We start from the raw sequence: 16,622 nt of genomic DNA, 5'->3' as shown, positions 1-16,622 counted from the left end.
ATGACAGGTTTTCATTGGGTTTCTCTTCACATTACATGATGGGTCCTCATTTACTATGCACAAGGTTCACTTTAGGTGGTTACCTTTTACAGAAAACAAAGGAGATGATGCCACTAATCACATCACAGAAGGATATTTGTAAATGAAAAGGCAAAAGTAGTTGAACCAGTTACACTCATCCTTGGAAGGTTTAGCATGGATTTTAAGAAGTTATAGTAAGCACTTGCTGTCTCAATTCAGGATGAGGGAATTTTAGCAAAAGCAAGTCTCAGCAGTCTAGGTACAATGAGGGCCTGATTCACTGTGGGAGAACCTATCCATGGGCGTGGGTCCTGTGCATTGGACCTTGCTTTCCACTGGGAGCTGGACCCATGCCACACAGAATGATCTCCTATAGATGACCTGGATTAACTAAATGAAATTGCTCTGCAGAATGAGCTGTTCACTACTCATGTAATTCATCTGCTAGTACTTAAATGTGCACCGATTTTTAGGGAGTGGAGAAGAAGCAAAGTGGAGTGGTGGTAGTGGTGGTAGAAGTGGTGGAATATCGACAGGAAACGGATCTGTATAGACCCACCAGTTCTGCTTACTTTCCATATGAAAGGTCTCTGTCATAAATATCGTATGATTTATAAGCTATTATATACTCAGTGCTATACAAAAGCCAAGCTTCTACCGATAGCTTACTACCAGTGCATTACATTTGCAATTTATTTCTATTGTTCTTTTTTCTGGTCAAAGCAAATAGTTGTTATTGTCTCTATTTCCTGTAACAGTTATTGCCACCATTAATCTTTTCAATAAATTTAACAGAGGCATAAGTCTACCCCCAATACCAGATAAGGTAGATACTCAAAGAAATATAGAGATATTTAAATGAAAAAGCATACAATGTTATGCTGGTTTGGCTGTCTTCTTTTTAAAAGATTGTATCTCAATTCATCTGAGCACTCATGAGTTCATTTACACACTCCTATACATTAATTTAAGAAATAATAAATGACTTGCTTCGTAAGGTAAGTGAATAAAATTCAGGACTTTCCATTTACTCTAGCATTTCAGTTTCAGAAGACATGGGCCACAAAACTTTGAAAGCAACCAAGATGTCCTCCAATAGGTAATGGATAAATAACCTGTAAATTTATACAATAGAATATTATTCAGGTATTTTAAAAAGAGAAAGATCAATGAAACACAAACATACACGAGGGTTCTTAAATGCATATTGCCAAGTGAAAGGAGCCAGTCTGAACAGGCTGCATTACTGTGTAGTTCCAACTGTGTGGATATTCTGGAAAGAGAAAAACTATGGAGATAGTAAAAAATCACTGATTTCTGGGGTTCACAGGTAAGAAGGGTGGGCCGATGACTAGATGGAATACAAAGCATTGGGGGGGCAGTAAAGCTATTCTGTATACTGTAGTGGTGGAAACATGTCATTATACATTTGTCAAAACCCATAGGCCACAAAAGTGTACACTAATGTAAACTATGGGCTTTACCTAGTAATAAGGCATGAATATTGCCTCATTAATTGTAACAAGCATACCAGGTGAGGTGTTTACCACTAGAGGAGACTGGAAAGGGGAGGGTGTGCAGGGACATATGAGAATGCTCTGTGCTTTGTGCTCAGTTTTTCTGTGAACCTAAAACCACTCAAAAAATAAAGTCTATTACAGAGAAATGGGAGTATTTTTTTATGTGCAATGGATTACTCATGAGTTAAAGCTTTTCTTTCTTATTTTTTACTCTCAAAGATATTTGAACATTAGAAGGGATAAAGCCATTAGTGACTTGCTCAGATAAATTTTAAAATTTAAATATGAAAATAATGTTATCAAGAACATGTTAAAAGGTCATGTTGTCAAAATATATACAGCAGCTGGCACAGGATGATTGATAAATATTACTTGAGAAGATGCTGCAGCACGCCCGGAATCTGCAAGCTGTCGCGTGTGGGCGCAGCCGCTCCGTTCACCCACCCTTCATTCAGTCGCTCCTTCCCCTCCGGCCCGTTTGAGCAGTGAACGGACTTTGTTTGCGGGAAAACAAACGCCTATTATTTCACCTGCGGGTGATTAGTCAAATTTTCACCTGTGGTCCTGGCATCACATTCTGAGAGACTGGTGAGCACAGGGAAAGGATTAAGAAAATGAATGAATGAATGAATAATGAGGATAGTTCTAAGCTCTTGAAGTTAACTTTACAGTATTTAGCATTTACGAAGCACTTGATTTATGCCATACTATGCACTGACAAAATGTTTTACAAGCATTCACACAACATTTGATTAACAAATATCCAATGAGCACCTACCATATGCAGGCGTTATTTATTTCTCGTAACTTCATCAAATAAGAGCTCTTATTATCTATTTTTTTCTAATGAGAAAACTGAGATGTTATAGTGATTTGCCGTTGTAATAAATGCCGAATCACTTTATTGTCTACCTGAAATGGATATAATATGGTATGCCAACTACACTTAAAAACTATTCCTAGAAACTCATCTATGAAGAGCTGTAATTTAGGCTAGACATTCGGCCTTCCCAGTGAGAGCTGTTACGAGGAACAGTGCGACGCCAGCACTGGCCTCCGCACTCTGGCACAGCACTGCTTTGCTCGAGGGAGCCCTCTCTGCAGCCGCTCTCTGCAGATGCATCTGTCTCTCTGCTCCTGCACTGCCCCCAGATGCAGCCAGCCGGGAGGCCCTCAGCACAGAAAGTGTGGGTGTCCTGAGGTGAGGCCCAGGGTGGGGTTGCCCTGTGAGCTGAGGAAACTCACCCCAGCCCTTCCCCCCTCGCTGCAACAAAAACCCAAGCCACTCATTCTTCACTCGGCTCACCCACTCCAGAACAGCTTGGTTGCTTGTCACGCTCTCCCCAGAATGTCTCATCACATGGGTAGTAAAGTTCTGCAAAACCTCTGGGTGCGTGTGTATCAACATCTGTTTCCATACCCATACCAATACTGAACGCGGGACGATCCCTCCTTAGAAGAGGCAACCACAGAAACTGAAACTAGGACTATTTGTTCATACCTAGATTGCGCAGTGAATCTGTGGAATCTGTGCTGTCATGTACTTGTGCATTTGGGGTTGAGGAAGGGTGCACCTCAGGCTGTCTTACCTTCCTCTGAGTGGGGCATACAGGGGTTGGGGGCAGGGGTGCTGAGAGTTGCCAGTGGTCAGACATCAAAGGGGCACCATTGAACTAACTACTAAAATAGTCAAGTGCAATTTCACCCCAACTTAATATGCAGATGGGTGTGGATAGGGTATAAATGGATGATAGGCATTGTGTGCTAGGTGATGAGTATGTGGAAGTTCATTATATTACTTTCCTATTTTGCTACATTTGAAATTTTCTATAATTAAAAAAGTGTACTGTTCATTAGGTTCCTGTTGTAATGAACAAAACAAACAAGCAAAATAGAACCAGCATGGTGGAAACAAGGAACAGACTGACAGGGACCAGAGGGGCAGGGAAGGGGAGAAGCGGGGAGAGAAGGGGAAAGGTCTAGCCAAGGAATAAAGTATAAATGACCCATGGGCATGGACAGCAGAGAGGGGATTGGTTGTGGGAGTGGGGGAGGGGGGAGCAATGGGAAAAAATTGGGACAACTCTAATAAAACAGCAATAAAAAACAAAAAAATTAAAAAGTATAGTCCAGTCTCATATCAGAACTCCACCCTCTTATCAATTCGAGCTTCTCACTTGGTGCCAGGGTGGCCGAGTCAGGCTGGAGTCTGTGGTGCAGAGTAGGCACGACTGGTTTCTTCTCTGTTTCCCCACCCTCAACTCTCCTCCCTGTGTTGCTTCCAGCTGCTTCAGAAGAGAGATGGGGAGAGAAGAAGGAACTGAAAAGCTTATGATATAGCACCGGCACCCTCCAGAGTATAGAAGGTGCCCAGATGCTGAGGTCATTTGCTTTTCTGGATTCACGCAGACTTTCTGGTGATCTGCTTCCTGCAGCCCTCATTCCTAGTGAGCAATGCAGTCTCTGGTTGGCCATTCACAACCCCCATGCCCACCTTAACCCCTTTAACGGCATGTCTCTCGTCTCTTCCTGCCAGGATGCCTCACCTCTGGATGGAAGCCCTCCACAGAAAGGTCTTTGTCAACATGACTCATGACCAGTTATTTTTTATGCATCCATCTGGCTCATCTGGCTGAGAAACCCTTAACAGGAGTGCTGCTTATTAAGCACTCTTGAGGGATCTGCAGACTGCTTTCATCCCTCAGACGTGCACAGGTAAGAGTCAAATTTGAGTCTTGATGGCCACACACTCCAGATAATCAAGACAGTAACTGTAAGAATTGAGAGGCCATGAGACCTGCACATTTCTGCAGTTTATAAGCATCCTTGGAAAGTGGGTCATCAGGCTCCCTGTCTTGAACAGCTCCTCCCCTCCACCTGCCACACCCCTCCCCCACCTTCCCATCCCCGCTCATGAGGGGCTCTCTGGAAGCTCTCCTTACCTAGTTTGCTGTGGAATAAAACCAGCTCTCTTTTCTTGCCCCCAAAGTGTAATAAAACTCTGCACTCTGGCAACTCTCCCCAGAGAAAAATCTTCACTGGTAACTTTACAATTTCTCTCTCTCTCTCTCTCTCTCTGTCTGTCTGTCTGTCTCTCTGTCTCTCTCTCTCTCTCATAAATACTCTAGAATGGGAGTGTTGGCTTAAAGGTTGCCAAACTCTGTTTGGATTTCCATTCAGCAAAGTTTGCCAAAATGCACTAGCACCTCTGTTTGAATATGTAGACAACATCCTTCCTTATCAACCTTGGAGGCTCAGCCAAAATTCTCAAACAACAGGGAATTCACACTTAGTCCTCCCTCTTGCATTTGCAATCACTTTAAGGCAATGTTACTCATGACATTCTAGGAAAACAAGCAAATACATTATAAAATGTCTTCGGTTGTCATTTTGTAAAACCTCTTTGGAATCAGTGAAAATCAGACATTGGGTGACAAACCCAGAGGCGCGTGGCACTGCAGGGATGCAGGCCATCACAGGAAAAGGCTCCTGGTCTGCATCCACAAGCGACTGGACTCCAGTGGCTGCAGAGGCAGGGAGCTGAAGAACTCAGTGGGAGCTGGGAAGTCTACCTATTACCACTTTGTTGATGACGACTTAGGAAGATCTTTATTTCATTAGACAGAAATATAAAACCCTGCTTTTCTCACACTAGATACAGAAAATGAAGACAAAATAAAAGGACTGGAGGGGAGGATACCAGTGCCCAGCACCTACCTATCAGTGTTCTTGCCCAAACAGCAAACAGAACGTAGCAAAGCCCAGGTACTCTTAATGGCAAGAGATGAAACCGAGAAGTGCACCTGTTTGACATCATTCTCATTTAAAAAGCGTCTGTCATGTCAGTTTGCATATACCTCCTATATTGTAGTCACTAAGGGACATAGCCTTTTTTCAAATGGTTTTTTGAAAATTTCAAGGAATTGCATACATAATAAAAAATCTTACATTATATTGTTCAACCATGAGACTTAGAACAAACCTCTCAGCTGCAGGGTTGGGTGGGCTATGGCTTCTGGATAGCCACGTTCCCTTTGTCTCTGGGGATCAGAGTATGAGGCGAGCCACCTGAATTCCCCCGCCCTCCTGGAGGTGTGTTAGAAGGTACTTGGCACAGAGGGCACCTTTACATGGAAGCACAAATAATGCAGTGAGAAATGAGAGACCTTTCGAGAGCAGCCCTCTGCTTTCAGACTCTGCCCGGTGGAGTGGGTGGGGAGGCTCTGCAGCTGGAGTGTTTTCACTCACCAACCACCGACGCCACACCATCAAAATAATCTTTTTTAACAGATTAGGATTTTGCTTTCCTCCAAAGAAAGCCTGCTGCTGCTGCTGCAAATAGTAATAATGATAATAGTAGTAGGAATAATAATAGTACCTTTAAAAAGCATTGACACAGTTCAACTCTCACATGTTCTAGGAGAGGGGTTCAAAGGGAAGGGATGACTTGCCCAAGCCTGTGGTGGGGCCCGGCAGGAACACTAACCTCCCGACTCCCCTCCCTGCCCCCCTAAAACACAAACCACGTGTGACCCACAGGGCCTGCAGCCTCTGAGCTGAGCAGGCTTCTCAGTTAGTCATTTTTCCTTTATTCAGTCTTAATTCCTCTGAATGTCACCAAAAGCCAGGAATGAGCAACAGACTCTTCCAAAACAAATCTCTCTCATGTGTTTTGTTTTGGGTCTTTGTTTTCTTTGTGTGTCTGTCACTGAGTAATTCTTTCTGAGCCCACTCGGATCGCTCTGAACTTCTGAGCTGGTATCAAGGAAAAACAGGGAGCAAAGCTAGCTCTATGCGCAGGGGCCTGTGTGACTTCTGGCATTTTCACATTCCGGAAGGGATCCAATGTGGACCTTTCCCGTGGAGGAGGAAAGTCAAGAAGCAGAGGAGGGAGAATAAGAATCAGTTCAGGAAGCTTCAATCTTCACTTAATAAATTGTTTATAGAAATCAATACATGTTGATCAAATGTGATGAGGTCTGTGAACAGTTTGTGGCATTTTCTTTTTAACTGCATTGCACAAAACAAAAATAAGTTTTCGTGAGATGCCAGGGGTCGTCCTGGCTCAGTGAAACTGGTTCTAGTCCTACTCAGCCACCAGCTAGGAATCTGAGAAGATCACTTCATTCCAGGCCTAGCGACTTCCTCTTTAAAGTAAGTACTTCCTTCCATCTTTAACAACCTAGGATTCAATCACATTCAGGGAGTTAAGTGGGATTTCTGGCACTGCTGTATTGTAAGGCTGATTTTGACCTAAGCATATGCAAAACTAAATATAATGCTTTAACTGCACTTCTGGCTCCATTTCTGGCTTCCTTTACTAAGCCAAGGTGAGCCTGTTTGCTTCAAAGCTAGAAAACCAGGGACTGTTCAACACGTTCAAACTGTACTGTATTTAACTGCAGTCTCTCTGGAATTGTCTGTGGAAAATCAGCAAGCATCTCAAGCAGAGCTACACACTCTTATAACTAGATAAACTGCAGAGACAAAGCTTGTTATTAAGTGAGTGAAATGAATGAATATTTGGGCTGAAGTGTTTCTATTTCAAGTTCTATCAAATGAACAGCAGGAAATTTAAATCTCCTTTTCCTGAGCAACACTACTTAGGAAGCCAAGAGCCCTCTTCTGTCTCCTCTGGACATTTAGAAGAGATTATCTCAGGCAGACATCAGGGTGGGCCTGGAAAGACAGGCTCAATGAGTTTACTTAAAACCCTCTGGCTGTGCGGATGTCCCGCAGTGACCGCAAACACCAACACTGTCTTTGGTGCACCACGCCCATCCGCGCCTAAGGAGCGGGATCTGGGAGCGAGCGCCCCCACTGGTCAGTACTGCATGGAACACGGCTGTCGGTGACTATTGGTTTTATTTTTAATTGTAGGTCAAAAACCTGTCCTTTTATGACTTGCCCAGAGACTTTCAGGAAATCCGGGGCCACGGATAATGGACAGATGATGGAAATTTATTTGGAGAATCAAATGTGAGTTGAAGGAACAGAGGGACTGCCTTTGATACAAGCAAGTCAGTGGATTATAAGTGGAGGGTTGAAATGTTGAGTTTTTAAAAAGTGGAGAATTCCTGTTCTTACATCTGTTTGTAGAGAAAACCATGTCTTTCAATCACTCTTCTGCACAGCGATTACCTTTTTGCAGTGTTAAAACCAAAACCAAAACAAAACACTTGGGAGCCAAGCAAACCCCTTGCATAAACCCTATGGGATGAAAGTCAGCAGCTCTGGAACCCTGTCTTCCAAGGAGCGCTCAGGAGGCCACCCTTGGACAGAAGAAGGTAAGTTGCATTCTGTAGATGTCACAATATGCCCAATTGGAAGGAACATTGATGTCTTATGTCAGTCCAAAGAACACCAGTAGTGGAGAACTGTGGATCAGGCACGTACCCTTGTTAAGTATTAAGGACCAAGGGAACTCTGAAGAGGCGGTGGAGCCTGGGTAAGCAGACCCTGGGAGTGCACACCGGGAGGCTCTGCTGCTGACTGACAGCTCGTGGTTGTGGACTAACCAGCAAGGTGTGTATTAAGGTTATCAAATCACTGGTAGCAGGCTTGAGCTTCTCCAGGACACAAGCTCTTTTACCTACGGTGGGGAGAGTGGGTAATGAATGAGTGTGTGACAAGGAATTTACAGAACCAGAAAAGCCACCCAAAATTATAAAGCAAAGAGCACATCCTTTAAAACTAGCTGTTATTTAATGATCTTTATGGAAAGAAAACATGTTTCTCTCCTCTCCTGGACCCGGACAAGCTAGTGGAGCCAGTGGAAAGATGAGTGACCTAAGGGTTTTCCAACTTGAAAATGAAAGTGTTTTTGCAAATTTTAGTTGGGGAACAGGGAAGAAGAGCTTCTGTGTGGTACTAAGTAGTTTTTAAAGCACCACCACAAATCATTCTTTGCTTTCCCTACCTTCTGAATTTCACAAACATGGCGAAGACATCCCACGCCTTACACAGACCGCACAGGGATTTGCTGGCAGGTTGTGATGAGAATGCCAGCTGACCCAACAGAGTTGCTTCTACTCCCTTGGGTGGCACCTATTGGGCTTTTTTAAACTTTTAAAGTAGAAGGGTGATTCAGTAGTGATACTCAAGTGATGCTAAAACTTGCATAGCTCCTTAAGCCTTTTATTAAAAAATTACTTTTATAATAGAAATAATATCAATAATCAATATGATGTATTCATATTAAGATAATAATAACTTTCTGAGCACTTACTATGTGTTGGAAATTGCAAGTACGGGCTAATACAATTTTCACCGTGACCCTTTTAGGAAAACAATCCCATTTGCCCAGTTTGGAGATGAGAAATCTGAAGCACCGTATGTTTACGGTACCTGTGAAAGACTAAGAGCTAGTTACTATTGTAGCTTGGATTCAGCCCCCCAGCGTGCCCTGCCTGTAGCTGTGCTGGCATCGTCAAGCATGCATCTCCTGTTCCCAGCTGACTGCTGCCCAAACCGCAGCCCCTCTCATCAAGGATGGTCTGGCTACTGCAGGGCTCTGTATCCTGCTCTCCAGGGAATGCCACGTGAGAGCTCCCACGTGACTGATGACAGCGCCACGAAAAGTCTGGCGAAATGGCTGAGAACATTGCATCGGATAGACCGAGGTACAGCCACTGGCTCAGCAGTCAGCAAGTGTAACATGTGTTTAAATCACTGACTTAACCTTTCTGAGGTTCAGTTTTCTTTTCTATAAGTGCAGGCAACCCCACTTACCCTGTAGGATTAGTGGGCACATGAACATTACATGTAATAACTATATAGAGTGCTGGCAATTAGTAAGTGTTCAACATAGTGATGTTGATATCTCTGTTTTGCTGAGGTTTTCTGGAAAACTCATTGTTTGGCTGCGACTTCTTGACTTTCTCTCTGCCTTCATTAAAGGAGGGTCTTTCAGTCAAGTAGTTTTTGAGGACCACCTATGTCAGACACTGTGCCAGGCACTTGGAATAGAGAAATAAACATCATCCTTGATCTTAAAAAATTACTTGACTGGTCAAAGGAGTAGACCCAAAACAGTAACAGTAGAACGTGCTAATGAAGGTGTGGCTCTTGTACTCGGGAGCATGGAGGAACAGCTAATTCTATGTGGGGGCAGTCAAGGGTGTTCACAGATGTGCCGAGGGCTAGGTAAATACATGGCAGGTCCAAATCCTGTGCTGCTCCAGGAGGAGAAGATGGCAAGGCAGCATTTCTCTGTGATCCTTATGAGCTTCATTCTAGCACAAGGCAAAGATGTTATCTGAGGCTGCCTTGTTGTTGCATTCCCACTCAGGGTGGCCTGAAAAAGGAACAGTGAGACTTCTGTGCCCACCCGGTGAGACAACAATTCTCCATGTAGCACCTACATCCAGACTTAAGGTTTCTACTTCTGGTCTGTTGCTCCTGAGAAGGCTACTTCCCTCACTGTTCAGAGTTTCCATCAGAACGAGCTCAGTTGGAAGACAAGATGGGTGGTCTCCCTTTCATTGGGCATCGTTTGTTTTTACCCTGGCCAATCAAAGTACATGTCTTTCATGTAAAATCTGCTCTCAGGTCCACAGATCAACCCAAACCTGGCCATCCCAATCTTTCCTGCAGCAGTTTCCTTGGCAACCAGCACCTAGCCAGAGAGCTCACCGAGCCAGTCAGTGCACTCTTTGCTTTTCAAAAGTAACAGACCATCCCAGGAGGCTCTCTCCTGCACAAATGCAGACCAGCTGCCATTAGCTGTATTTGTAGAACACCTTTTATCCAGGAACCTCAAAGCAGGAGTGCTTTCACAGCATGTATCTCACCCTATTGAGTCCGCATAGTTATTCACATTGTTCCTACAGGGAATCAGGAATGTGAAAATCAAAGGATTCTCCAGTGGACTCTTTTGTTCTCCTTATTTTTAAATCTACTTTAAAGCGATATCCTTGACATTCCTTCATAGGTACTTTTCAGTCATCTGTGAAAATGCTACATGAAAATACTGCAGTGAGGATTGCAGACTATTGTGTGTTCCCCCATCAGTGTAGCCCCATCGATTTTCCCCAGGAGCCAAAGCTGAACCCAGCTGATGTCTGAGCTGGATGTTGTGATTGCAGTTCATTGCTTGGCTGGGGAGCATCAGTGAGCAGGGTTCACACAGCGCTGGAGTGACTTCTCTTCTCTCCTCCTGCCAACCCCAGGTCATACCTCTGGAGCTACTAACAATGAGAAGAATTCAAGGGTGCCCATTTCAGTGTACACAGCTTACCAAATGGGGATAATTTGGAGCACAGCTTCTCAAACCCTAATGTCTACGTCAGGGATGTCGAGCTCTTTTCCACTGGGGGCCACATCACCCTTTCGGTTGCCTTCGAAGGGCTGAAATAATTTTAGGACTGTATAAATGTAACTACTCCTTAACTGTTAAGGAGTTGAAATTACATTCTGCAAGGCTGATATGGCCCCCAGTGAAAATGAGTTTGACACCCCTGGTCTACATGAATCACCTGGTGAGCATGTTACGTAGCTGGTTTTGAGTCCATTGGTCTGGAGTGGAACTGGAGGTTCTGCATTCCTGACAAGTTCTCAGTGTTGCTGATGCTGCTGGTTGGGGGACTGGGAGCTCAGTAGGCAGAGTTCAGGCTCTATGTCTGTATGTGAGAGCACTCATGTCCCTGCACCTGCCGTGAGAGGGGAGAGACAGGGAAGCACACCTTCCGTTCTTGTAGGGTTTCAATATTTTAAAGCATTTTCACATACATTCCTCTTAGGCAAGCAGCATAATACTAAGTAGTAATATCATCTAGATTTTTCTGCCTAGCGACACATAGCCAGTGAGATTCCAGATCCATTTTTTTCTGTAGTTGTTCACCAAAAGGCTAATCTAAATATTTTTGTCATTTATTATAGTATTTTTATCATTATTATAGTATTTGTATATGAATTAGAAAATTATAAGCCCTGGCTGGCGTAGCTCAGTGGATTGAGTGCAGGCTGCAAACCAAAGCATCACAGGTTTGGTTCCCAGTTAGGGTGTTACAGAACAGACAAGGGGGGCCTGGGACGATATACTGTTATTGAAAGAAGGCCCCGGGTCCGTTATGTCCGCCACCCGAGGAAAGACGTCTCTCAATGCCAGAGATTCATGAAAAGGAAAGGAAATGTTTATTTAATGCTATACAAACTTCAAGTAGTCACCTAATGTCTTTATCCAAAATCCTGAAGTCCCTAAAAACACCCACAAACACACAGTCCTTCCTTCCTTCCCCCTTTGCCTAGTTCAGAGTACCGTATCTCAGGAAAGGAAATAGAAGTCCATGGCTCAGACAGTCCTCTGGTTCTTCCCAGTTAATACTCCATCTCAACTGGGAGACCTCCCTGGGTTCCCGGCACACTCAGCTGAGTCTCTGGGACTCAGGATCTCTGCTAAAACCAGGTGGTGGTTCCCCTTCTAAAGCTGTGGGGGTCCCCACTCTGTCCAGGCCGCGTGGTTGTCTCTCTCAGGGATGCGGGAGTCTTCACTCTGCTAAAGCTGTGTGGCTCTCTCTCCAATGGCCGTGATACTCTCTGCACCTCCACAGCCACATGGTTCTCTCCCTCAGGGCTGTGCATGGTTCTCCTCTCTCAGGGCTGCACATGGTTCTCTCCTCTCAATGGCCGCCAAGTCTGGGTTTTAAATCCCCACGGCCAATCTTCCTCTGCAGCCTCATTTCTGACTCCTCCCACACTCGGCTTCACATGCCAGAACTCGTATCCTTCCAGCTTTACTGGGCTGCCATCATGAGTCTGGGCAGGCGTGGCCCCATGTCCTGGAGTCAATCATCTCCAAGCTCCCACACAGGCGCTGTGACTCGGGGGACCTGCCCCACCAGTTACCTTTCGGTGGGGAAGTTACTTCCATTCCCCTGGCTCAGGGCAAGGCCACAGCTATTTAACATATCTAAGCGACCAGCCAAAGGCTATAGATATGTTAAATGACAACATCAGAGCTTAGCTGCAAGGCTGTCGCTATGCGAAACAGCTCTCAATGGCCCTGCTCCATTTGTCCCTTCCCCCAACCCACACCATTTTAAGATGGAGACACCTTAAAATCTTCTGGACACCTTAAGTTCTGGACCCCATTTCAAATGCCCATTTGGGGTCCCTCCTCTTGGCTGCACCCTGTAACAAGGGCACATGCCTGGGTGCGGGCCAAGTCCCCAGTGGGGGCCACATGAGAGGCAACCACACATTGGTGTTTCTCTCTCCCTCCCTTCCCATCTCTAAAAATAAATAAATAAAATATTTTAAAAAATATGTATGTAAATTTAAAAAAAGAAAATTATTATTATGACTGTTATTAAGCATACACAATATTGAAATGTTCTGAACACAAATGGGTTGAGGTTACTAGGAAATCACCCTGTGGATCCCAGCAGGGCTCATAGACACATTTCTGGGGAAGGGAGTTTCCTCACTAGTGACGCCTTCCTGAGATTGGCACAGCCATAGTTTAGTGAACTTTGCTGCTTTGGCCCGATATTTAAAAAAATTTTTGAAAGATTTTATTTATTTATTGTCTTTCAGAGAGAAGGGAAGGGAGGAAGAGAGGGAGAGAAACATCAATGTGCTGTTGCCTCCCACGTGCCCCCCTAACGGGGACCTGGCCCACAACCCAGGCATGTGCCCTGACTGAAAATCAAACCGGCAACCCTTCAGCTTGCCGGATAGCATTCAATCCACTGAGCCACAGCAGCCAGGATCCTTTAGCCCAATATTTACTAGCTGCTCTCCCAGCTGTAGTGGCTTGAATGGTATCCCCCACCCCAAGATAAAATTCCACCTGGAATCTTAGAATATGATCTGATTTGGAAGAAGGGCCTTGGATGCAAGGTGAGGCCTTGCAGATGAGATCAATCCTGATTTACGATGGGCCCTACATCCAGGGAGTGTCCTTGTAAGAGACAAAAGAGAAGACACAGAGAGATGCAGGGAGGGAAGGCACGTGAGGGTGGAGGTGGTGAACAGAGTGGTGCTGCTACAAGCCAAGGAGCCCCAGCTGGCATCAGAAGCTGGAAGACACTAGGAAGGGTTCTCCCATAAAGGCTTTGGAGGGAGTATGTCCCTGCTGGCAGTGTGATTCCAGGTTCCTGGCCTCTAGAACTGTAAAACAATATGCTTTTACTATTGTAAGCCATCAGGTGTGTGGTGATTTGTTGTGGCAGCCCTGGGAAGTGAACACACACCTCCTTACAGATCTTATGTGGTTAAAAATGGCCCAGTCGTGAGAGGTGTCTCTCAGGGCTACAGATGCACCGGCCCAGGGTCCTAGTCATTTGGCTTTGGCTTGGCTGAACTCCGTGGGGACTGTGAGTGAGTGTGGTAGCATTAGTCCTGAGGACAGGGCGATTTACTATTAGATAAATGGAAATGACAGACATTCTCTGACCAGACATATTTGTGGACTGAAAATGAACTTGTTGTACCCTCAAGGAAGGTGAGTCTCAACTCAGAATTCATTCAATAAAATAGGACCTCATCCCTGATGGAGGTAAAGGCAGAAAAGTTCTGGGTGTGTTTGTAATTACAAAATATGTACAGTCTTAGATAGATTTATACCTTGAAAAAGGCCCTTTCCTACAAGTTTTGTCCTTAACGTTGAGGTTTAGTCAGTTCTGGTCCAAGACTGCTCACTTCAGACTTCCACAGCTGAGTTGTCCCCTCTGAAGGTCCTTCAGCCGCAGGCGGCCTCTGCAGCTGCATGAAGCTCTACTGCCATCTTGTGGTAGCGATGTGCCACCACACCCATCTGTTTGACGGGGCTCCTGTTCATACCAACAGAGGGCGTGGGTTGAGGTCCTGGCTGGAGACCAAAACCCTTGTTCACAATTTTGCGCTTTTGACTTTTAGCGGGTATGGCAGGGTGAGATTTGAAACAGAATATTGAGAAGAACCATATAGTACAACTTCTGTTTGTCTGTTATTAAAGCAGTGGAAATTCACAAGCACTGCACAGCCTCCTTGGAGGTGAAGACAGACTACTTTGAATTTCCAATTCTTTCTGTAATTCCCCCCACCTCCACTCCCACCCCCAGGCCTAGGCTGCCGTGGTAGCCAACAGGCAGGCCCCTGGGGTGGGAAGATGGGAAGGTTAGAATTTCAGGGGCTGGCTAATGCCTAGTCTGCTACTGGGCTTCCTGTTACATTTGGAACTCAGAGGCCACCTACCCCTCTGCTGGCTGAGCTCTGTCAGATTGCTTGTTTGTTTAATGCTCTAACAACTGGGGTTTTCATGGCCTGATTGCCTAGGAAATGGAATTTACATAGCTCAGAGTCATATTTGGTGTGTGGCTGCTATTAGATGAAAAGAATTACTCTTTCTTTGTCTCCATCTAACTTCTCACAGGTGGACGTTCCTGGCTAACTGTGCCTTCCTCAACCTCTGATAATGTTGCCAAGCTAGTTAAAGCTCAGAGCTCCGCTTGGAGCAAGAGGGAAGGATCAGCCCCTGGAAATGGTGGCCAACCACACCTTTCTGCTTTCTAGACTTGGAACTCACACCTTTCTACTCAAAGTAAGGCACCCCAAGTCCACATCACTGCGAGCGGGTCCTGTTTCACAGACCTGAGACATGTGTATTCACACGGGGCCTCCTGCTCAGAAGAGCCCAGAGCTTGGCTTAAGGTTCTATTGTTGCCATCTTGAAATTCTTAACAATTTTTTTTTAACAAGAGGCCCTGCATTTTTATCTTTCAATGGGCTTTCAAATTACTTAGCAGGTCCTACCTGGGAGTTTGTGAGAAATACATAATTTGAGCCCCTCACCGCCACCCTCCAAATTCTAAAATTGAATCTAAATTTTAACAAGTGACTTGTTGCAACATTACAGTTTGAGAAGCACTGGTTTTAGCTGCCTTCGAGGTAGCTTGGGCTCAGAGGAGTGAGCAACAGTTGGGTGCCTGGTGGAGAGCACAGCAGAAGATCTGCATTCTCCTCTTCAGAGCAGAAGATTCAAAAGACATTTAGACTTTAGGGCCTGTGGATAGGGGCAGTTGGGAGAGGATTAAATTGGAGGATAGAGGAGAGTAGGAGACATCATTTTACAGTACAGGGAGTAATAGCCTCTTCAAAATAATGTATTTTAAATCATAGTGACCTGTCACACATTTTGAAAAACTCTATTCTAACTTCAGAGCACAAAGGGAGGTTGACCATTGCTCTTTGATTTGGGGATATAATCTGACCAATGTGGAGCTGTTGGTCATCATGCAATGAGGCAGAACTCCCATTATCAGAGGCAAGTGGTTGTTCATCTCCTCACTGTTCTTAGCTCTCGAACAGTGAGAGCTAACACTGTGTTAGGTCTTGAAGCTCCTCCCCCTGTCTCTTTCTCTGGACAAACACTTTGCTTTACAGCAGGGGGGATGGGGGGTGCACTGAACATTTACAAAAGAACAGATTGGAAGAGTCTTTGACTTCAGGCTGGAGTTGCTTTCAGAAGAATAAGAAATCCCCATAGAAAAGGCTCTAATATGCCAACCAGTGGAAACAGTGGTGGTAGACTTATAGGTTCAAATCAATTTATAATGTAAAATTATACTGTTGCAATAACTGTGAAAAATTTAAATAGGATTTTTTTGGAACTTGGTGCTCACAGAGCACTGTGTATCGGTTACACTTGGAATTTTAATGTGTCCATTCCCAGCGCAGAAATCTCCATGTTGATATGCATAGGTTGAGAAATCAAAACATCATTTTTGATATACATTTAAAGGAAAAACAAAAGCAAACCAAACTGAAACAAAGTAGGATTGACTTTGGAATACAAGCTGGAGAATTGCATGCAAGAATAATCTTGGCTACAGATAACCAAAAAGGAGAGAATTTAACTTGGTCTCTCAGTTGAAGGAAGAGCTATAGACCCCTTGAACACTATAACTATAGCCGTGGTGGGAGTAGGCGGTGAAGTTTTTACATTTATCAAAAGGAGAGCAAATTTTAGTGGACTGAGAAACAGTGATCTGGGAGAACGTGGAGTTCTCAGTCTTCCCACCATTCATTCATTCTATCATCTTGTTTTTCAGACACATTCTATGTGACAGGCACTAAAGTACCAGTTCACGTCATTGTTGT

This window comes from Phyllostomus discolor, chromosome 4 (assembly GCF_004126475.2).
Source record: "Phyllostomus discolor isolate MPI-MPIP mPhyDis1 chromosome 4, mPhyDis1.pri.v3, whole genome shotgun sequence".
NCBI classification, from domain to species: domain Eukaryota; kingdom Metazoa; phylum Chordata; class Mammalia; order Chiroptera; family Phyllostomidae; genus Phyllostomus; species Phyllostomus discolor.
The sequence above is the reverse complement of the archived record's forward strand: the minus strand, read 5'-3'. Positions refer to the sequence as shown.